The sequence below is a fragment of the Salmo salar genome, chromosome ssa12 (assembly GCF_905237065.1).
Source record: "Salmo salar chromosome ssa12, Ssal_v3.1, whole genome shotgun sequence".
NCBI classification, from domain to species: domain Eukaryota; kingdom Metazoa; phylum Chordata; class Actinopteri; order Salmoniformes; family Salmonidae; genus Salmo; species Salmo salar.
In genome coordinates, this window is record NC_059453.1 from 85,463,369 (window position 1) to 85,483,719 (window position 20,351).

General features: G+C 44.1%; 23 non-coding genes across 23 annotated transcripts; all 23 read right to left on the bottom strand.

Moving 5' to 3' along the window:
• Positions 1-289: 289 nt before the first annotated feature.
• trnak-cuu (transfer RNA lysine (anticodon CUU)) lies at positions 290-362 on the bottom strand. The gene has a single exon. It is a non-coding gene; the product is annotated as a tRNA-Lys (tRNA).
• Positions 363-806: 444 nt separating this feature from the next.
• On the bottom strand, positions 807-879 carry trnak-cuu (transfer RNA lysine (anticodon CUU)). Its single transcript has one exon. It is a non-coding gene; the product is annotated as a tRNA-Lys (tRNA).
• A 444-nt stretch (positions 880-1,323) lies between these two features.
• On the bottom strand, positions 1,324-1,396 carry trnak-cuu (transfer RNA lysine (anticodon CUU)). The gene has a single exon. It is a non-coding gene; the product is annotated as a tRNA-Lys (tRNA).
• A 961-nt stretch (positions 1,397-2,357) lies between these two features.
• On the bottom strand, positions 2,358-2,430 carry trnak-cuu (transfer RNA lysine (anticodon CUU)). Its single transcript has one exon. It is a non-coding gene; the product is annotated as a tRNA-Lys (tRNA).
• Positions 2,431-2,875: 445 nt separating this feature from the next.
• trnak-cuu (transfer RNA lysine (anticodon CUU)) lies at positions 2,876-2,948 on the bottom strand. The gene has a single exon. It is a non-coding gene; the product is annotated as a tRNA-Lys (tRNA).
• Positions 2,949-3,392: 444 nt separating this feature from the next.
• On the bottom strand, positions 3,393-3,465 carry trnak-cuu (transfer RNA lysine (anticodon CUU)). The gene has a single exon. It is a non-coding gene; the product is annotated as a tRNA-Lys (tRNA).
• A 961-nt stretch (positions 3,466-4,426) lies between these two features.
• trnak-cuu (transfer RNA lysine (anticodon CUU)) lies at positions 4,427-4,499 on the bottom strand. Its single transcript has one exon. It is a non-coding gene; the product is annotated as a tRNA-Lys (tRNA).
• A 444-nt stretch (positions 4,500-4,943) lies between these two features.
• Positions 4,944-5,016, bottom strand: trnak-cuu (transfer RNA lysine (anticodon CUU)). Its single transcript has one exon. It is a non-coding gene; the product is annotated as a tRNA-Lys (tRNA).
• A 444-nt stretch (positions 5,017-5,460) lies between these two features.
• On the bottom strand, positions 5,461-5,533 carry trnak-cuu (transfer RNA lysine (anticodon CUU)). Its single transcript has one exon. It is a non-coding gene; the product is annotated as a tRNA-Lys (tRNA).
• A 444-nt stretch (positions 5,534-5,977) lies between these two features.
• Positions 5,978-6,050, bottom strand: trnak-cuu (transfer RNA lysine (anticodon CUU)). Its single transcript has one exon. It is a non-coding gene; the product is annotated as a tRNA-Lys (tRNA).
• A 444-nt stretch (positions 6,051-6,494) lies between these two features.
• Positions 6,495-6,567, bottom strand: trnak-cuu (transfer RNA lysine (anticodon CUU)). Its single transcript has one exon. It is a non-coding gene; the product is annotated as a tRNA-Lys (tRNA).
• A 961-nt stretch (positions 6,568-7,528) lies between these two features.
• trnak-cuu (transfer RNA lysine (anticodon CUU)) lies at positions 7,529-7,601 on the bottom strand. The gene has a single exon. It is a non-coding gene; the product is annotated as a tRNA-Lys (tRNA).
• Positions 7,602-8,045: 444 nt separating this feature from the next.
• Positions 8,046-8,118, bottom strand: trnak-cuu (transfer RNA lysine (anticodon CUU)). The gene has a single exon. It is a non-coding gene; the product is annotated as a tRNA-Lys (tRNA).
• Positions 8,119-8,562: 444 nt separating this feature from the next.
• On the bottom strand, positions 8,563-8,635 carry trnak-cuu (transfer RNA lysine (anticodon CUU)). Its single transcript has one exon. It is a non-coding gene; the product is annotated as a tRNA-Lys (tRNA).
• A 446-nt stretch (positions 8,636-9,081) lies between these two features.
• Positions 9,082-9,154, bottom strand: trnak-cuu (transfer RNA lysine (anticodon CUU)). Its single transcript has one exon. It is a non-coding gene; the product is annotated as a tRNA-Lys (tRNA).
• A 444-nt stretch (positions 9,155-9,598) lies between these two features.
• trnak-cuu (transfer RNA lysine (anticodon CUU)) lies at positions 9,599-9,671 on the bottom strand. Its single transcript has one exon. It is a non-coding gene; the product is annotated as a tRNA-Lys (tRNA).
• Positions 9,672-10,115: 444 nt separating this feature from the next.
• trnak-cuu (transfer RNA lysine (anticodon CUU)) lies at positions 10,116-10,188 on the bottom strand. The gene has a single exon. It is a non-coding gene; the product is annotated as a tRNA-Lys (tRNA).
• Positions 10,189-10,634: 446 nt separating this feature from the next.
• Positions 10,635-10,707, bottom strand: trnak-cuu (transfer RNA lysine (anticodon CUU)). The gene has a single exon. It is a non-coding gene; the product is annotated as a tRNA-Lys (tRNA).
• A 444-nt stretch (positions 10,708-11,151) lies between these two features.
• On the bottom strand, positions 11,152-11,224 carry trnak-cuu (transfer RNA lysine (anticodon CUU)). Its single transcript has one exon. It is a non-coding gene; the product is annotated as a tRNA-Lys (tRNA).
• A 444-nt stretch (positions 11,225-11,668) lies between these two features.
• Positions 11,669-11,741, bottom strand: trnak-cuu (transfer RNA lysine (anticodon CUU)). The gene has a single exon. It is a non-coding gene; the product is annotated as a tRNA-Lys (tRNA).
• A 444-nt stretch (positions 11,742-12,185) lies between these two features.
• Positions 12,186-12,258, bottom strand: trnak-cuu (transfer RNA lysine (anticodon CUU)). The gene has a single exon. It is a non-coding gene; the product is annotated as a tRNA-Lys (tRNA).
• Positions 12,259-12,700: 442 nt separating this feature from the next.
• On the bottom strand, positions 12,701-12,773 carry trnak-cuu (transfer RNA lysine (anticodon CUU)). Its single transcript has one exon. It is a non-coding gene; the product is annotated as a tRNA-Lys (tRNA).
• Positions 12,774-15,287: 2,514 nt separating this feature from the next.
• On the bottom strand, positions 15,288-15,360 carry trnak-cuu (transfer RNA lysine (anticodon CUU)). Its single transcript has one exon. It is a non-coding gene; the product is annotated as a tRNA-Lys (tRNA).
• Positions 15,361-20,351: the final 4,991 nt, after the last annotated feature.

Below are 20,351 nucleotides of genomic sequence, written 5' to 3' on the forward strand. Positions count from 1 at the left end.
GAGTTTGAGCCTCACCAGGAGCAAGTATTTTTCTTGAACACTCTGCTTATCTATTTCTTGTCCAGTAAAGGAGCATTTATTCCAGCCATTTAGGAGGACGTTTCATAAGTAATAGGTATGTCATTGAGATAAAATGTCAGAGAGCAGGCAAAGCTAGGATTCAAATTCATAGTCTTCTGTATCACCAGCAATGCCTGACACTTCAGCAATGCAGGGTGGCAAGCCTGCTCGAAAGTCCAAACGAATGGCTGTTTGCAAAGTGAGTTGGTGCTTCGGCGGAGAAAAGGACCGCCCAACGTGGGGCTCGAACCCACGACCCTGAGATTAAGAGTCTCATGCTCTACCGACTGAGCTAGCCAGGCACCTCAATGATATTAATGACTTGTTTCGAATATCGAACAGCTCTGTTTGTGCAAAATATGGTGATCAGTGAGAGTGTTTTTAATGGATCCTGTGGTGCAATCGTTAGCGTGTAGTAGTTATACATCAGTATGCATCAAATCGATGACAAGGTTGTGAGTTTGAGCCTCACCAGGAGCAAGTATTTTTCTTGAACACTCTGCTTATCTATTTCTTGTCCAGTAAAGGAGCATTTATTCAAGCCATTTAGGAGGACGTTTCATAAGTAATAGGTATGTCATTGAGATAAAATGTCAGAGAGCAGGCAAAGCTAGGATTCAAATTCATAGTCTTCTGTATCACCAGCAATGCCTGACACTTCAGCAATGCAGGGTGGCAAGCCTGCTCGAAAGTCGAAACGAATGGCTGTTTGCAAAGTGAGTTGGTGCTTCGGCGGAGAAAAGGACCGCCCAACGTGGGGCTCGAACCCACGACCCTGAGATTAAGAGTCTCATGCTCTACCGACTGAGCTAGCCAGGCACCTCGATGATATTAATGACTTGTTTCGAATATCGAACAGCTCTGTTTGTGCAAAATATGGTGATCAGTGAGAGTGTTTTTAATGGATCCTGTGGTGCAATCGTTAGCGTGTAGTAGTTATACATCAGTATGCATCAAATCGATGACAAGGTTGTGAGTTTGAGCCTCACCAGGAGCAAGTATTTTTCTTGAACACTCTGCTTATCTATTTCTTGTCCAGTAAAGGAGCATTTATTCCAGCCATTTAGGAGGACGTTTCATAAGTAATAGGTATGTCATTGAGATAAAATGTCAGAGAGCAGGCAAAGCTAGGATTCAAATTCATAGTCTTCTGTATCACCAGCAATGCCTGACACTTCAGCAATGCAGGGTGGCAAGCCTGCTCGAAAGTCCAAACGAATGGCGGTTTGCAAAGTGAGTTGGTGCTTCGGCGGAGAAAAGGACCGCCCAACGTGGGGCTCGAACCCACGACCCTGAGATTAAGAGTCTCATGCTCTACCGACTGAGCTAGCCAGGCATCTCAATGGTTTATTGACTTGTTTCGAATATCGAACAGCTCTGTTTGTGCAAAAATATGGTGATCAGTGAGAGTGTTTTTAATGGATCCTGTGGTGCAATCGTTAGCGTGAGGTACTTATACATCAGTATGCATCAAATCGATGACAAGGTTGTGAGTTTGAGCCTCACCAGGAGCAAGTATTTTTCTTGAACACTCTGCTTATCTATTTCTTGTCCAGTAAAGGAGCATTTATTCCAGCCATTTAGGAGGACGTTTCATAAGTAATAGGTATGTCATTGAGATAAAATGTCAGAGAGCAGGCAAAGCTAGGATTCAAATTCATAGTCTTCTGTATCACCAGCAATGCCTGACACTTCAGCAATGCAGTGTGGCAAGCCTGCTCGAAAGTCCAAACGAATGGCTGTTTGCAAAGTGAGTTGGTTCTTCGGCAGAGAAAAGGAGCGCCCAACGTGGGGCTCGAACCCACGACCCTGAGATTAAGAGTCTCATGCTCTACCGACTGAGCTAGCCAGGAACCTCGATGATATTTATGACTTGTTTCGAATATCGAACAGCTCTGTTTGTGCAAAATATGGTGATCAGTGAGAGTGTTTTTAATGGATCCTGTGGTGCAATCGTTAGCGTGTAGTAGTTATACATCAGTATGCATCAAATCGATGACAAGGTTGTGAGTTTGAGCCTCACCAGGAGCAAGTATTTTTCTTGAACACTCTGCTTATCTATTTCTTGTCCAGTAAAGGAGCATTTATTCCAGCCATTTAGGAGGACGTTTCATAAGTAATAGGTATGTCATTGAGATAAAATGTCAGAGAGCAGGCAAAGCTAGGATTCAAATTCATAGTCTTCTGTATCACCAGCAATGCCTGACACTTCAGCAATGCAGGGTGGCAAGCCTGCTCGAAAGTCCAAACGAATGGCTGTTTGCAAAGTGAGTTGGTTCTTCGGCGGAGAAAAGGACCGCCCAACGTGGGGCTCGAACCCACGACCCTGAGATTAAGAGTCTCATGCTCTACCGACTGAGCTAGCCAGGCACCTCGATGATATTAATGACTTGTTTCGAATATCGAACAGCTCTGTTTGTGCAAAATATGGTGATCAGTGAGAGTGTTTTTAATGGATCCTGTGGTGCAATCGTTAGCGTGTAGTAGTTATACATCAGTATGCATCAAATCGATGACAAGGTTGTGAGTTTGAGCCTCACCAGGAGCAAGTATTTTTCTTGAACACTCTGCTTATCTATTTCTTGTCCAGTAAAGGAGCATTTATTCCAGCCATTTAGGAGGACGTTTCATAAGTAATAGGTATGTCATTGAGATAAAATGTCAGAGAGCAGGCAAAGCTAGGATTCAAATTCATAGTCTTCTGTATCACCAGCAATGCCTGACACTTCAGCAATGCAGGGTGGCAAGCCTGCTCGAAAGTCGAAACGAATGGCTGTTTGCAAAGTGAGTTGGTGCTTCGGGCGGAGAAAAGGACCGCCCAACGTGGGGCTCGAACCCACGACCCTGAGATTAAGAGTCTCATGCTCTACCGACTGAGCTAGCCAGGCACCTCGATGATATTAATGACTTGTTTCGAATATCGAACAGCTCTGTTTGTGCAAAATATGGTGATCAGTGAGAGTGTTTTTAATGGATCCTGTGGTGCAATCGTTAGCGTGTAGTAGTTATACATCAGTATGCATCAAATCGATGACAAGGTTGTGAGTTTGAGCCTCACCAGGAGCAAGTATTTTTCTTGAACACTCTGCTTATCTATTTCTTGTCCAGTAAAGGAGCATTTATTCCAGCCATTTAGGAGGACGTTTCACAAGTAATAGGTATGTCATTGAGATAAAATGTCAGAGAGCAGGCAAAGCTAGGATTCAAATTCATAGTCTTCTGTATCACCAGCTATGCCTGACACTTCAGCAACGCAGGGTGGCAAGCCTGCTCGAAAGTCCAAACGAATGGCTGTTTGCAAAGTGAGTTGGTGCTTCGGCGGAGAAAAGGACCGCCCAACGTGGGGCTCGAACCCACGACCCTGAGATTAAGAGTCTCATGCTCTACCGACTGAGCTAGCCAGGCATCTCAATCGTTTATTGACTTGTTTCGAATATCGAACAGCTCTGTTTGTGCAAAAATATGGTGATCAGTGAGAGTGTTTTTAATGGATCCTGTGGTGCAATCGTTAGCGTGAGGTACTTATACATCAGTATGCATCAAATCGATGACAACGTTGTGAGTTTGAGCCTCACCAGGAGCAAGTATTTTTCTTGAACACTCTGCTCATCTATTTCTTGTCCAGTAAAGGAGCATTTATTCAATCCATTTCGGAGGACGTTTCATAAGTAATAGGTATGTCATTGAGATAAAATGTCAGAGAGCAGGCAAAGCTAGGATTCAAATTCATAGTCTTCTGTATCACCAGCAATGCCTGACACTTCAGCAATGCAGGGTGGCAAGCCTGCTCGAAAGTCGAAACGAATGGCTGTTTGCAAAGTGAGTTGGTTCTTCGGCAGAGAAAAGGAGCGCCCAACGTGGGGCTCGAACCCAGGACCCTGAGATTAAGAGTCTCATGCTCTACCGACTGAGCTAGCCAGGAACCTCAATGATATTAATGACTTGTTTCGAATATCGAACAGCTCTGTTTGTGCAAAATATGGTGATCAGTGAGAGTGTTTTTAATGGATCCTGTGGTGCAATCGTTAGCGTGTAGTAGTTATACATCAGTATGCATCAAATCGATGACAAGGTTGTGAGTTTGAGCCTCACCAGGAGCAAGTATTTTTCTTGAACACTCTGCTTATCTATTTCTTGTCCAGTAAAGGAGCATTTATTCCAGCCATTTAGGAGGACGTTTCATAAGTAATAGGTATGTCATTGAGATAAAATGTCAGAGAGCAGGCAAAGCTAGGATTCAAATTCATAGTCTTCTGTATCACCAGCAATGCCTGACATTTCAGCAACGCAGGGTGGCAAGCCTGCTCGAAAGTCCAAACGAATGGCTGTTTGCAAAGTGAGTTGGTGCTTCGGCGGAGAAAAGGACCGCCCAACGTGGGGCTCGAACCCACGACCCTGAGATTAAGAGTCTCATGCTCTACCGACTGAGCTAGCCAGGCATCTCAATGATTTTATTGACTTGTTTCGAATATCGAACAGCTCTGTTTGTGCAAAATATGGTGATCAGTGAGAGTGTTTTTAATGGATCCTGTGGTGCAATCGTTAGCGTGTAGTAGTTATACATCAGTATGCATCAAATCGATGACAAGGTTGTGAGTTTGAGCCTCACCAGGAGCAAGTATTTTTCTTGAACACTCTGCTTATCTATTTCTTGTCCAGTAAAGGAGCATTTATTCCAGCCATTTAGGAGGACGTTTCATAAGTAATAGGTATGTCATTGAGATAAAATGTCAGAGAGCAGGCAAAGGTAGGATTCAAATTCATAGTCTTCTGTATCACCAGCAATGCCTGACACTTCAGCAATGCAGGGTGGCAAGCCTGCTCGAAAGTCGAAACGAATGGCTGTTTGCAAAGTGAGTTGGTGCTTCGGCGGAGAAAAGGACCGCCCAACGTGGGGCTCGAACCCACGACCCTGAGATTAAGAGTCTCATGCTCTACCGACTGAGCTAGCCAGGCATCTCGATGATATTAATGACTTGTTTCGAATATCGAACAGCTCTGTTTGTGCAAAATATGGTGATCAGTGAGAGTGTTTTTAATGGATCCTGTGGTGCAATCGTTAGCGTGTAGTAGTTATACATCAGTATGCATCAAATCGATGACAAGGTTGTGAGTTTGAGCCTCACCAGGAGCAAGTATTTTTCTTGAACACTCTGCTTATCTATTTCTTGTCCAGTAAAGGAGCATTTATTCCAGCCATTTAGGAGGACGTTTCACAAGTAATAGGTATGTCATTGAGATAAAATGTCAGAGAGCAGGCAAAGGTAGGATTCAAATTCATAGTCTTCTGTATCACCAGCAATGCCTGACACTTCAGCAATGCAGGGTGGCAAGCCTGCTCGAAAGTCGAAACGAATGGCTGTTTGCAAAGTGAGTTGGTTCTTCGGCAGAGAAAAGCAGCGCCCAACGTGGGGCTCGAACCCACGACCCTGAGATTAAGAGTCTCATGCTCTACCGACTGAGCTAGCCAGGCACCTCAATGATATTAATGACTTGTTTCGAATATCGAACAGCTCTGTTTGTGCAAAATATGGTGATCAGTGAGAGTGTTTTTAATGGATCCTGTGGTGCAATCGTTAGCGTGTAGTAGTTATACATCAGTATGCATCAAATCGATGACAAGGTTGTGAGTTTGAGCCTCACCAGGAGCAAGTATTTTTCTTGAACACTCTGCTTATCTATTTCTTGTCCAGTAAAGGAGCATTTATTCCAGCCATTTAGGAGGACGTTTCATAAGTAATAGGTATGTCATTGAGATAAAATGTCAGAGAGCAGGCAAAGCTAGGATTCAAATTCATAGTCTTCTGTATCACCAGCAATGCCTGACACTTCAGCAACGCAGGGTGGCAAGCCTGCTCGAAAGTCCAAACGAATGGCTGTTTGCAAAGTGAGTTGGTGCTTCGGCGGAGAAAAGGACCGCCCAACGTGGGGCTCGAACCCACGACCCTGAGATTAAGAGTCTCATGCTCTACCGACTGAGCTAGCCAGGCACCTCGATGATATTAATGACTTGTTTCGAATATCGAACAGCTCTGTTTGTGCAAAATATGGTGATCAGTGAGAGTGTTTTTAATGGATCCTGTGGTGCAATCGTTAGCGTGTAGTAGTTATACATCAGTATGCATCAAATCGATGACAAGGTTGTGAGTTTGAGCCTCACCAGGAGCAAGTATTTTTCTTGAACACTCTGCTTATCTATTTCTTGTCCAGTAAAGGAGCATTTATTCAAGCCATTTAGGAGGACGTTTCATAAGTAATAGGTATGTCATTGAGATAAAATGTCAGAGAGCAGGCAAAGCTAGGATTCAAATTCATAGTCTTCTGTATCACCAGCAATGCCTGACACTTCAGCAACGCAGGGTGGCAAGCCTGCTCGAAAGTCGAAACGAATGGCTGTTTGCAAAGTGAGTTGGTTCTTCGGCGGAGAAAAGGACCGCCCAACGTGGGGCTCGAACCCACGACCCTGAGATTAAGAGTCTCATGCTCTACCGACTGAGCTAGCCAGGCATCTCGATGATATTAATGACTTGTTTCGAATATCGAACAGCTCTGTTTGTGCAAAATATGGTGATCAGTGAGAGTGTTTTTAATGGATCCTGTGGTGCAATCGTTAGCGTGTAGTAGTTATACATCAGTATGCATCAAATCGATGACAAGGTTGTGAGTTTGAGCCTCACCAGGAGCAAGTATTTTTCTTGAACACTCTGCTTATCTATTTCTTGTCCAGTAAAGGAGCATTTATTCCAGCCATTTAGGAGGACGTTTCATAAGTAATAGGTATGTCATTGAGATAAAATGTCAGAGAGCAGGCAAAGCTAGGATTCAAATTCATAGTCTTCTGTATCACCAGCAATGCCTGACACTTCAGCAATGCAGTGTGGCAAGCCTGCTCGAAAGTCCAAACGAATGGCTGTTTGCAAAGTGAGTTGGTTCTTCGGCGGAGAAAAGGACCGCCCAACGTGGGGCTCGAACCGACGACCCTGAGATTAAGAGTCTCATGCTCCACCGACTGAGCTAGCCAGGCACCTCGTTGACATTTTTGACTTGTTTCGAATATTGAACAGCTCTGTTTGTGCAAAATATGGTGATCAGTGAGAGTGTTTTTAATGGATCCTGTGGTGCAATCGTTAGCGTGTAGTAGTTATACATCAGTATGCATCAAATCGATGACAAGGTTGTGAGTTTGAGCCTCACCAGGAGCAAGTATTTTTCTTGAACACTCTGCTTATCTATTTCTTGTCCAGTAAAGGAGCATTTATTCCAGCCATTTAGGAGGACGTTTCACAAGTAATAGGTATGTCATTGAGATAAAATGTCAGAGAGCAGGCAAAGCTAGGATTCAAATTCATAGTCTTCTGTATCACCAGCAATGCCTGACACTTCAGCAATGCAGGGTGGCAAGCCTGCTCGAAAGTCCAAACGAATGGCTGTTTGCAAAGTGAGTTGGTTCTTCGGCAGAGAAAAGGACCGCCCAACGTGGGGCTCGAACCCACGACCCTGAGATTAAGAGTCTCATGCTCTACCGACTGAGCTAGCCAGGCACCTCGATGATATTAATGACTTGTTTCGAATATCGAACAGCTCTGTTTGTGCAAAATATGGTGATCAGTGAGAGTGTTTTTAATGGATCCTGTGGTGCAATCGTTAGCGTGTAGTAGTTATACATCAGTATGCATCAAATCGATGACAAGGTTGTGAGTTTGAGCCTCACCAGGAGCAAGTATTTTTCTTGAACACTCTGCTTATCTATTTCTTGTCCAGTAAAGGAGCATTTATTCCAGCCATTTAGGAGGACGTTTCATAAGTAATAGGTATGTCATTGAGATAAAATGTCAGAGAGCAGGCAAAGCTAGGATTCAAATTCATAGTCTTCTGTATCACCAGCAATGCCTGACACTTCAGCAACGCAGGGTGGCAAGCCTGCTCGAAAGTCGAAACGAATGGCTGTTTGCAAAGTGAGTTGGTGCTTCGGCGGAGAAAAGGACCGCCCAACGTGGGGCTCGAACCCACGACCCTGAGATTAAGAGTCTCATGCTCTACCGACTGAGCTAGCCAGGCATCTCGATGATATTAATGACTTGTTTCGAATATCGAACAGCTCTGTTTGTGCAAAATATGGTGATCAGTGAGAGTGTTTTTAATGGATCCTGTGGTGCAATCGTTAGCGTGTAGTAGTTATACATCAGTATGCATCAAATCGATGACAAGGTTGTGAGTTTGAGCCTCACCAGGAGCAAGTATTTTTCTTGAACACTCTGCTTATCTATTTCTTGTCCAGTAAAGGAGCATTTATTCCAGCCATTTAGGAGGACGTTTCATAAGTAATAGGTATGTCATTGAGATAAAATGTCAGAGAGCAGGCAAAGCTAGGATTCAAATTCATAGTCTTCTGTATCACCAGCTATGCCTGACACTTCAGCAACGCAGGGTGGCAAGCCTGCTCGAAAGTCCAAACGAATGGCTGTTTGCAAAGTGAGTTGGTTCTTCGGCGGAGAAAAGGACCGCCCAACGTGGGGCTCGAACCCACGACCCTGAGATTAAGAGTCTCATGCTCTACCGACTGAGCTAGCCAGGCACCTCGATGATAGTTAATGACTTGGTTTCGAATATCGAACAGCTCTGTTTGTGCAAAATATGGTGATCAGTGAGAGTGTTTTTAATGGATCCTGTGGTGCAATCGTTAGCGTGTAGTAGTTATACATCAGTATGCATCAAATCGATGACAAGGTTGTGAGTTTGAGCCTCACCAGGAGCAAGTATTTTTCTTGAACACTCTGCTTATCTATTTCTTGTCCAGTAAAGGAGCATTTATTCAAGCCATTTAGGAGGACGTTTCACAAGTAATAGGTATGTCATTGAGATAAAATGTCAGAGAGCAGGCAAAGGTAGGATTCAAATTCATAGTCTTCTGTATCACCAGCAATGCCTGACACTTCAGCAATGCAGGGTGGCAAGCCTGCTCGAAAGTCGAAACGAATGGCTGTTTGCAAAGTGAGTTGGTGCTTCGGCGGAGAAAAGGACCGCCCAACGTGGGGCTCGAACCCACGACCCTGAGATTAAGAGTCTCATGCTCTACCGACTGAGCTAGCCAGGCATCTCGATGATATTAATGACTTGTTTCGAATATCGAACAGCTCTGTTTGTGCAAAATATGGTGATCAGTGAGAGTGTTTTTAATGGATCCTGTGGTGCAATCGTTAGCGTGTAGTAGTTATACATCAGTATGCATCAAATCGATGACAAGGTTGTGAGTTTGAGCCTCACCAGGAGCAAGTATTTTTCTTGAACACTCTGCTTATCTATTTCTTGTCCAGTAAAGGAGCATTTATTCAAGCCATTTAGGAGGACGTTTCATAAGTAATAGGTATGTCATTGAGATAAAATGTCAGAGAGCAGGCAAAGCTAGGATTCAAATTCATAGTCTTCTGTATCACCAGCAATGCCTGACACTTCAGCAATGCAGGGTGGCAAGCCTGCTCGAAAGTCCAAACGAATGGCTGTTTGCAAAGTGAGTTGGTGCTTCGGCGGAGAAAAGGAGCGCCCAACGTGGGGCTCGAACCCACGACCCTGAGATTAAGAGTCTCATGCTCTACCGACTGAGCTAGCCAGGCACCTCAATGATATTAATGACTTGTTTCGAATATCGAACAGCTCTGTTTGTGCAAAATATGGTGATCAGTGAGAGTGTTTTTAATGGATCCTGTGGTGCAATCGTTAGCGTGTAGTAGTTATACATCAGTATGCATCAAATCGATGACAAGGTTGTGAGTTTGAGCCTCACCAGGAGCAAGTATTTTTCTTGAACACTCTGCTTATCTATTTCTTGTCCAGTAAAGGAGCATTTATTCCAGCCATTTAGGAGGACGTTTCATAAGTAATAGGTATGTCATTGAGATAAAATGTCAGAGAGCAGGCAAAGCTAGGATTCAAATTCATAGTCTTCTGTATCACCAGCAATGCCTGACACTTCAGCAACGCAGGGTGGCAAGCCTGCTCGAAAGTCCAAACGAATGGCTGTTTGCAAAGTGAGTTGGTGCTTCGGCGGAGAAAAGGACCGCCCAACGTGGGGCTCGAACCCACGACCCTGAGATTAAGAGTCTCATGCTCTACCGACTGAGCTAGCCAGGCACCTCGATGATAGTTTAATGACTTGTTTCGAATATCGAACAGCTCTGTTTGTGCAAAATATGGTGATCAGTGAGAGTGTTTTTAATGGATCCTGTGGTGCAATCGTTAGCGTGTAGTAGTTATACATCAGTATGCATCAAATCGATGACAAGGTTGTGAGTTTGAGCCTCACCAGGAGCAAGTATTTTTCTTGAACACTCTGCTTATCTATTTCTTGTCCAGTAAAGGAGCATTTATTCCAGCCATTTAGGAGGACGTTTCATAAGTAATAGGTATGTCATTGAGATAAAATGTCAGAGAGCAGGCAAAGGTAGGATTCAAATTCATAGTCTTCTGTATCACCAGCTATGCCTGACACTTCAGCAATGCAGGGTGGCAAGCCTGCTCGAAAGTCGAAACGAATGGCTGTTTGCAAAGTGAGTTGGTTCTTCGGCGGAGAAAAGGACCGCCCAACGTGGGGCTCGAACCCACGACCCTGAGATTAAGAGTCTCATGCTCTACCGACTGAGCTAGCCAGGCACCTCGATGATATTAATGACTTGTTTCGAATATCGAACAGCTCTGTTTGTGCAAAATATGGTGATCAGTGAGAGTGTTTTTAATGGATCCTGTGGTGCAATCGTTAGCGTGTAGTAGTTATACATCAGTATGCATCAAATCGATGACAAGGTTGTGAGTTTGAGCCTCACCAGGAGCAAGTATTTTTCTTGAACACTCTGCTTATCTATTTCTTGTCCAGTAAAGGAGCATTTATTCCAGCCATTTAGGAGGACGTTTCATAAGTAATAGGTATGTCATTGAGATAAAATGTCAGAGAGCAGGCAAAGCTAGGATTCAAATTCATAGTCTTCTGTATCACCAGCAATGCCTGACACTTCAGCAATGCAGGGTGGCAAGCCTGCTCGAAAGTCCAAACGAATGGCTGTTTGCAAAGTGAGTTGGTGCTTCGGCGGAGAAAAGGACCGCCCAACGTGGGGCTCGAACCCACGACCCTGAGATTAAGAGTCTCATGCTCTACCGACTGAGCTAGCCAGGCACCTCAATGATATTAATGACTTGTTTCGAATATCGAACAGCTCTGTTTGTGCAAAATATGGTGATCAGTGAGAGTGTTTTTAATGGATCCTGTGGTGCAATCGTTAGCGTGTAGTAGTTATACATCAGTATGCATCAAATCGATGACAAGGTTGTGAGTTTGAGCCTCACCAGGAGCAAGTATTTTTCTTGAACACTCTGCTTATCTATTTCTTGTCCAGTAAAGGAGCATTTATTCCAGCCATTTAGGAGGACGTTTCATAAGTAATAGGTATGTCATTGAGATAAAATGTCAGAGAGCAGGCAAAGCTAGGATTCAAATTCATAGTCTTCTGTATCACCAGCAATGCCTGACACTTCAGCAATGCAGGGTGGCAAGCCTGCTCGAAAGTCGAAACGAATGGCTGTTTGCAAAGTGAGTTGGTTCTTCGGCGGAGAAAAGGACCGCCCAACGTGGGGCTCGAACCCACGACCCTGAGATTAAGAGTCTCATGCTCTACCGACTGAGCTAGCCAGGCATCTCAATGAGTTTAATGACTTGTTTCGAATATCGAACAGCTCTGTTTGTGCAAAATATGGTGATCAGTGAGAGTGTTTTTAATGGATCCTGTGGTGCAATCGTTAGCGTGTAGTAGTTATACATCAGTATGCATCAAATCGATGACAAGGTTGTGAGTTTGAGCCTCACCAGGAGCAAGTATTTTTCTTGAACACTCTGCTTATCTATTTCTTGTCCAGTAAAGGAGCATTTATTCCAGCCATTTAGGAGGACGTTTCATAAGTAATAGGTATGTCATTGAGATAAAATGTCAGAGAGCAGGCAAAGCTAGGATTCAAATTCATAGTCTTCTGTATCACCAGCAATGCCTGACACTTCAGCAATGCAGGGTGGCAAGCCTGCTCGAAAGTCCAAACGAATGGCTGTTTGCAAAGTGAGTTGGTTCTTCGGCAGAGAAAAGGAGCGCCCAACGTGGGGCTCGAACCCACGACCCTGAGATTAAGAGTCTCATGCTCTACCGACTGAGCTAGCCAGGCACCTCAATGATTTTAATGACTTGTTTCGAATATCGAACAGCTCTGTTTGTGCAAAATATGGTGATCAGTGAGTGTTTTTAATGGATCCTGTGGTGCAATCGTTAGCGTGTAGTAGTTATACATCAGTATGCATCAAATCGATGACAAGGTTGTGAGTTTGAGCCTCACCAGGAGCAAGTATTTTTCTTGAACACTCTGCTTATCTATTTCTTGTCCAGTAAAGGAGCATTTATTCAATCCATTTCGGAGGACGTTTCATAAGTAATAGGTATGTCATTGAGATAAAATGTCAGAGAGCAGGCAAAGCTAGGATTCAAATTCATAGTCTTCTGTATCACCAGCAATGCCTGACACTTCAGCAATGCAGGGTGGCAAGCCTGCTCGAAAGTCCAAACGAATGGCTGTTTGCAAAGTGAGTTGGTGCTTCGGCGGAGAAAAGGAGCGCCCAACGTGGGGCTCGAACCCACGACCCTGAGATTAAGAGTCTCATGCTCTACCGACTGAGCTAGCCAGGCACCTCAATGATATTAATGACTTGTTTCGAATATCGAACAGCTCTGTTTGTGCAAAATATGGTGATCAGTGAGAGTGTTTTTAATGGATCCTGTGGTGCAATCGTTAGCGTGTAGTAGTTATACATCAGTATGCATCAAATCGATGACAAGGTTGTGAGTTTGAGCCTCACCAGGAGCAAGTATTTTTCTTGAACACTCTGCTTATCTATTTCTTGTCCAGTAAAGGAGCATTTATTCCAGCCATTTAGGAGGACGTTTCATAAGTAATAGGTATGTCATTGAGATAAAATGTCAGAGAGCAGGCAAAGCTAGGATTCAAATTCATAGTCTTCTGTATCACCAGCAATGCCTGACACTTCAGCAACGCAGGGTGGCAAGCCTGCTCGAAAGTCCAAACGAATGGCTGTTTGCAAAGTGAGTTGGTGCTTCGGCGGAGAAAAGGAGCGCCCAACGTGGGGCTCGAACCCACGACCCTGAGATTAAGAGTCTCATGCTCTACCGACTGAGCTAGCCAGGCATCTCGATGATATTAATGACTTGTTTCGAATATCGAACAGCTCTGTTTGTGCAAAATATGGTGATCAGTGAGAGTGTTTTTAATGGATCCTGTGGTGCAATCGTTAGCGTGTAGTAGTTATACATCAGTATGCATCAAATCGATGACAAGGTTGTGAGTTTGAGCCTCACCAGGAGCAAGTATTTTTCTTGAACACTCTGCTTATCTATTTCTTGTCCAGTAAAGGAGCATTTATTCCAGCCATTTAGGAGGACGTTTCATAAGTAATAGGTATGTCATTGAGATAAAATGTCAGAGAGCAGGCAAAGCTAGGATTCAAATTCATAGTCTTCTGTATCACCAGCAATGCCTGACACTTCAGCAACGCAGGGTGGCAAGCCTGCTCGAAAGTCCAAACGAATGGCTGTTTGCAAAGTGAGTTGGTGCTTCGGCGGAGAAAAGGACCGCCCAACGTGGGGCTCGAACCCACGACCCTGAGATTAAGAGTCTCATGCTCTACCGACTGAGCTAGCCAGGCACCTCGAGATAGTTTATTGACTTGTTTCGAATATCGAACAGCTCTGTTTGTGCAAAAATATGGTGATCAGTGAGAGTGTTTTTAATGGATCCTGTGGTGCAATCGTTAGCGTGTAGTAGTTATACATCAGTATGCATCAAATCGATGACAAGGTTGTGAGTTTGAGCCTCACCAGGAGCAAGTATTTTTCTTGAACACTCTGCTTATCTATTTCTTGTCCAGTAAAGGAGCATTTATTCCAGCCATTTAGGAGGACGTTTCATAAGTAATAGGTATGTCATTGAGATAAAATGTCAGAGAGCAGGCAAAGCTAGGATTCAAATTCATAGTCTTCTGTATCACCAGCTATGCCTGACACTTCAGCAATGCAGGGTGGCAAGCCTGCTCGAAAGTCGAAACGAATGGCTGTTTGCAAAGTGAGTTGGTGCTTCGGCGGAGAAAAGGAGCGCCCAACGTGGGGCTCGAACCCACGACCCTGAGATTAAGAGTCTCATGCTCTACCGACTGAGCTAGCCAGGCACCTCGATGATATTAATGACTTGTTTCGAATATCGAACAGCTCTGTTTGTGCAAAATATGGTGATCAGTGAGAGTGTTTTTAATGGATCCTGTGGTGCAATCGTTAGCGTGTAGTAGTTATACATCAGTATGCATCAAATCGATGACAAGGTTGTGAGTTTGAGCCTCACCAGGAGCAAGTATTTTTCTTGAACACTCTGCTTATCTATTTCTTGTCCAGTAAAGGAGCATTTATTCCAGCCATTTAGGAGGACGTTTCACAAGTAATAGGTATGTCATTGAGATAAAATGTCAGAGAGCAGGCAAAGCTAGGATTCAAATTCATAGTCTTCTGTATCACCAGCAATGCCTGACACTTCAGCAATGCAGGGTGGCAAGCCTGCTCGAAAGTCGAAACGAATGGCTGTTTGCAAAGTGAGTTGGTGCTTCGGCGGAGAAAAGGAGCGCCCAACGTGGGGCTCGAACCCACGACCCTGAGATTAAGAGTCTCATGCTCTACCGACTGAGCTAGCCAGGCACCTCAATGATTTTAATGACTTGTTTCGAATATCGAACAGCTCTGTTTGTGCAAAATATGGTGATCAGTGAGAGTGTTTTTAATGGATCCTGTGGTGCAATCGTTAGCGTGTAGTAGTTATACATCAGTATGCATCAAATCGATGACAAGGTTGTGAGTTTGAGCCTCACCAGGAGCAAGTATTTTTCTTGAACACTCTGCTCATCTATTTCTTGTCCAGTAAAGGAGCATTTATTCAATCCATTTCGGAGGACGTTTCATAAGTAATAGGTATGTCATTGAGATAAAATGTCAGAGAGCAGGCAAAGGTAGGATTCAAATTCATAGTCTTCTGTATCACCAGCAATGCCTGACACTTCAGCAATGCAGGGTGGCAAGCCTGCTCGAAAGTCCAAACGAATGGCTGTTTGCAAAGTGAGTTGGTGCTTCGGCGGAGAAAAGGACCGCCCAACGTGGGGATCGAACCCACGACCTTGAGATTAAGAGTCTCATGCTCTACCGACTGAGCTAGCCAGGCATCTCGAGATATTAATGACTTGTTTCGAATATCGAACAGCTCTGTTTGTGCAAAATATGGTGATCAGTGAGAGTGTTTTTAATGGATCCTGTGGTGCAATCGTTAGCGTGTAGTAGTTATACATCAGTATGCATCAAATCGATGACAAGGTTGTGAGTTTGAGCCTCACCAGGAGCAAGTATTTTTCTTGAACACTCTGCTTATCTATTTCTTGTCCAGTAAAGGAGCATTTATTCCAGCCATTTAGGAGGACGTTTCATAAGTAATAGGTATGTCATTGAGATAAAATGTCAGAGAGCAGGCAAAGGTAGGATTCAAATTCATAGTCTTCTGTATCACCAGCTATGCCTGACACTTCAGCAATGCAGGGTGGCAAGCCTGCTCGAAAGTCGAAACGAATGGCTGTTTGCAAAGTGAGTTGGTTCTTCGGCGGAGAAAAGGACCGCCCAACGTGGGGCTCGAACCCACGACCCTGAGATTAAGAGTCTCATGCTCTACCGACTGAGCTAGCCAGGCACCTCGATGATATTAATGACTTGTTTCGAATATCGAACAGCTCTGTTTGTGCAAAATATGGTGATCAGTGAGAGTGTTTTTAATGGATCCTGTGGTGCAATCGTTAGCGTGTAGTAGTTATACATCAGTATGCATCAAATCGATGACAAGGTTGTGAGTTTGAGCCTCACCAGGAGCAAGTATTTTTCTTGAACACTCTGCTTATCTATTTCTTGTCCAGTAAAGGAGCATTTATTCAAGCCATTTAGGAGGACGTTTCATAAGTAATAGGTATGTCATTGAGATAAAATGTCAGAGAGCAGGCAAAGCTAGGATTCAAATTCATAGTCTTCTGTATCACCAGCTATGCCTGACACTTCAGCAACGCAGGGTGGCAAGCCTGCTCGAAAGTCGAAACGAATGGCTGTTTGCAAAGTGAGTTGGTGCTTCGGCGGAGAAAAGGACCGCCCAACGTGGGGCTCGAACCCACGACCCTGAGATTAAGAGTCTCATGCTCTACCGACTGAGCTAGCCAGGCACCTCGATGATATTAATGACTTGTTTCGAATATCGAACAGCTCTGTTTGTGCAAAATATGGTGATCAGTGAGAGTGTTTTTAATGGATCCTGTGGTGCAATCGTTAGCGTGTAGTAGTTATACATCAGTATGCATCAAATCGATGACAAGGTTGTGAGTTTGAGCCTCACCAGGAGCAAGTATTTTTCTTGAACACTCTGCTTATCTATTTCTTGTCCAGTAAAGGAGCATTTATTCCATCCATTTAGGAGGACGTTTCATAAGTAATAGGTATGTCATTGAGATAAAATGTCAGAGAGCAGGCAAAGCTAGGATTCAAATTCATAGTCTTCTGTATCACCAGCAATGCCTGACACTTCAGCAACGCAGGGTGGCAAGCCTGCTCGAAAGTCCAAACGAATGGCTGTTTGCAAAGTGAGTTGGTGCTTCGGCGGAGAAAAGGACCGCCCAACGTGGGGCTCGAACCCACGACCCTGAGATTAAGAGTCTCATGCTCTACCGACTGAGCTAGCCAGGAACCTCGATGATATTAATGACTTGTTTCGAATATCGAACAGCTCTGTTTGTGCAAAATATGGTGATCAGTGAGAGTGTTTTTAATGGATCCTGTGGTGCAATCGTTAGCGTGTAGTAGTTATACATCAGTATGCATCAAATCGATGACAAGGTTGTGAGTTTGAGCCTCACCAGGAGCAAGTATTTTTCTTGAACACTCTGCTTATCTATTTCTTGTCCAGTAAAGGAGCATTTATTCCAGCCATTTAGGAGGACGTTTCATAAGTAATAGGTATGTCATTGAGATAAAATGTCAGAGAGCAGGCAAAGCTAGGATTCAAATTCATAGTCTTCTGTATCACCAGCAATGCCTGACACTTCAGCAATGCAGGGTGGCAAGCCTGCTCGAAAGTCCAAACGAATGGCTGTTTGCAAAGTGAGTTGGTTCTTCGGCGGAGAAAAGGACCGCCCAACGTGGGGCTCGAACCCACGACCCTGAGATTAAGAGTCTCATGCTCTACCGACTGAGCTAGCCAGGCACCTCGATGATAGTTAATGACTTGTTTCGAATATCGAACAGCTCTGTTTGTGCAAAATATGGTGATCAGTGAGAGTGTTTTTAATGGATCCTGTGGTGCAATCGTTAGCGTGTAGTAGTTATACATCAGTATGCATCAAATCGATGACAAGGTTGTGAGTTTGAGCCTCACCAGGAGCAAGTATTTTTCTTGAACACTCTGCTTATCTATTTCTTGTCCAGTAAAGGAGCATTTATTCCAGCCATTTAGGAGGACGTTTCACAAGTAATAGGTATGTCATTGAGATAAAATGTCAGAGAGCAGGCAAAGCTAGGATTCAAATTCATAGTCTTCTGTATCACCAGCTATGCCTGACACTTCAGCAACGCAGGGTGGCAAGCCTGCTCGAAAGTCGAAACGAATGGCTGTTTGCAAAGTGAGTTGGTTCTTCGGCGGAGAAAAGGACCGCCCAACGTGGGGCTCGAACCCACGACCCTGAGATTAAGAGTCTCATGCTCTACCGACTGAGCTAGCCAGGCACCTCGATGATATTAATGACTTGTTTCGAATATCGAACAGCTCTGTTTGTGCAAAATATGGTGATCAGTGAGAGTGTTTTTAATGGATCCTGTGGTGCAATCGTTAGCGTGTAGTAGTTATACATCAGTATGCATCAAATCGATGACAAGGTTGTGAGTTTGAGCCTCACCAGGAGCAAGTATTTTTCTTGAACACTCTGCTTATCTATTTCTTGTCCAGTAAAGGAGCATTTATTCCATCCATTTAGGAGGACGTTTCATAAGTAATAGGTATGTCATTGAGATAAAATGTCAGAGAGCAGGCAAAGCTAGGATTCAAATTCATAGTCTTCTGTATCACCAGCAATGCCTGACACTTCAGCAATGCAGGGTGGCAAGCCTGCTCGAAAGTCGAAACGAATGGCTGTTTGCAAAGTGAGTTGGTTCTTCGGCGGAGAAAAGGACCGCCCAACGTGGGGCTCGAACCCACGACCCTGAGATTAAGAGTCTCATGCTCTACCGACTGAGCTAGCCAGGCATCTCGATGATATTAATGACTTGTTTCGAATATCGAACAGCTCTGTTTGTGCAAAATATGGTGATCAGTGAGAGTGTTTTTAATGGATCCTGTGGTGCAATCGTTAGCGTGTAGTAGTTATACATCAGTATGCATCAAATCGATGACAAGGTTGTGAGTTTGAGCCTCACCAGGAGCAAGTATTTTTCTTGAACACTCTGCTTATCTATTTCTTGTCCAGTAAAGGAGCATTTATTCAAGCCATTTAGGAGGACGTTTCATAAGTAATAGGTATGTCATTGAGATAAAATGTCAGAGAGCAGGCAAAGCTAGGATTCAAATTCATAGTCTTCTGTATCACCAGCAATGCCTGACACTTCAGCAACGCAGGGTGGCAAGCCTGCTCGAAAGTCCAAACGAATGGCTGTTTGCAAAGTGAGTTGGTGCTTCGGCGGAGAAAAGGACCGCCCAACGTGGGGCTCGAACCCACGACCCTGAGATTAAGAGTCTCATGCTCTACCGACTGAGCTAGCCAGGCACCTCGATGATTTAATGACTTGTTTCGAATATCGAACAGCTCTGTTTGGGCAAAAATATGGTGATCAGTGAGAGTGTTTTTAATGGATCCTGTGGTGCAATCGTTAGCGTGTAGTAGTTATACATCAGTATGCATCAAATCGATGACAAGGTTGTGAGTTTGAGCCTCACCAGGAGCAAGTATTTTTCTTGAACACTCTGCTCATCTATTTCTTGTCCAGTAAAGGAGCATTTATTCAATCCATTTCGGAGGACGTTTCATAAGTAATAGGTATGTCATTGAGATAAAATGTCAGAGAGCAGGCAAAGCTAGGATTCAAATTCATAGTCTTCTGTATCACCAGCAATGCCTGACACTTCAGCAATGCAGTGTGGCAAGCCTGCTCGAAAGTCCAAACGAATGGCTGTTTGCAAAGTGAGTTGGTTCTTCGGCAGAGAAAAGGAGCGCCCAACGTGGGGCTCGAACCCACGACCCTGAGATTAAGAGTCTCATGCTCTACCGACTGAGCTAGCCAGGCACCTCGATGATATTAATGACTTGTTTCGAATATCGAACAGCTCTGTTTGTGCAAAATATGGTGATCAGTGAGAGTGTTTTTAATGGATCCTGTGGTGCAATCGTTAGCGTGTAGTAGTTATACATCAGTATGCATCAAATCGATGACAAGGTTGTGAGTTTGAGCCTCACCAGGAGCAAGTATTTTTCTTGAACACTCTGCTTATCTATTTCTTGTCCAGTAAAGGAGCATTTATTCCAGCCATTTAGGAGGACGTTTCATAAGTAATAGGTATGTCATTGAGATAAAATGTCAGAGAGCAGGCAAAGCTAGGATTCAAATTCATAGTCTTCTGTATCACCAGCTATGCCTGACACTTCAGCAATGCAGGGTGGCAAGCCTGCTCGAAAGTCCAAACGAATGGCTGTTTGCAAAGTGAGTTGGTTCTTCGGGCGGAGAAAAGGACCGCCCAACGTGGGGCTCGAACCCACGACCCTGAGATTAAGAGTCTCATGCTCTACCGACTGAGCTAGCCAGGCATCTCGAGATAGTTATTGACTTGGTTTCGAATATCGAACAGCTCTGTTTGTGCAAAATATGGTGATCAGTGAGAGTGTTTTTAATGGATCCTGTGGTGCAATCGTTAGCGTGTAGTAGTTATACATCAGTATGCATCAAATCGATGACAAGGTTGTGAGTTTGAGCCTCACCAGGAGCAAGTATTTTTCTTGAACACTCTGCTTATCTATTTCTTGTCCAGTAAAGGAGCATTTATTCCATCCATTTAGGAGGACGTTTCACAAGTAATAGGTATGTCATTGAGATAAAATGTCAGAGAGCAGGCAAAGGTAGGATTCAAATTCATAGTCTTCTGTA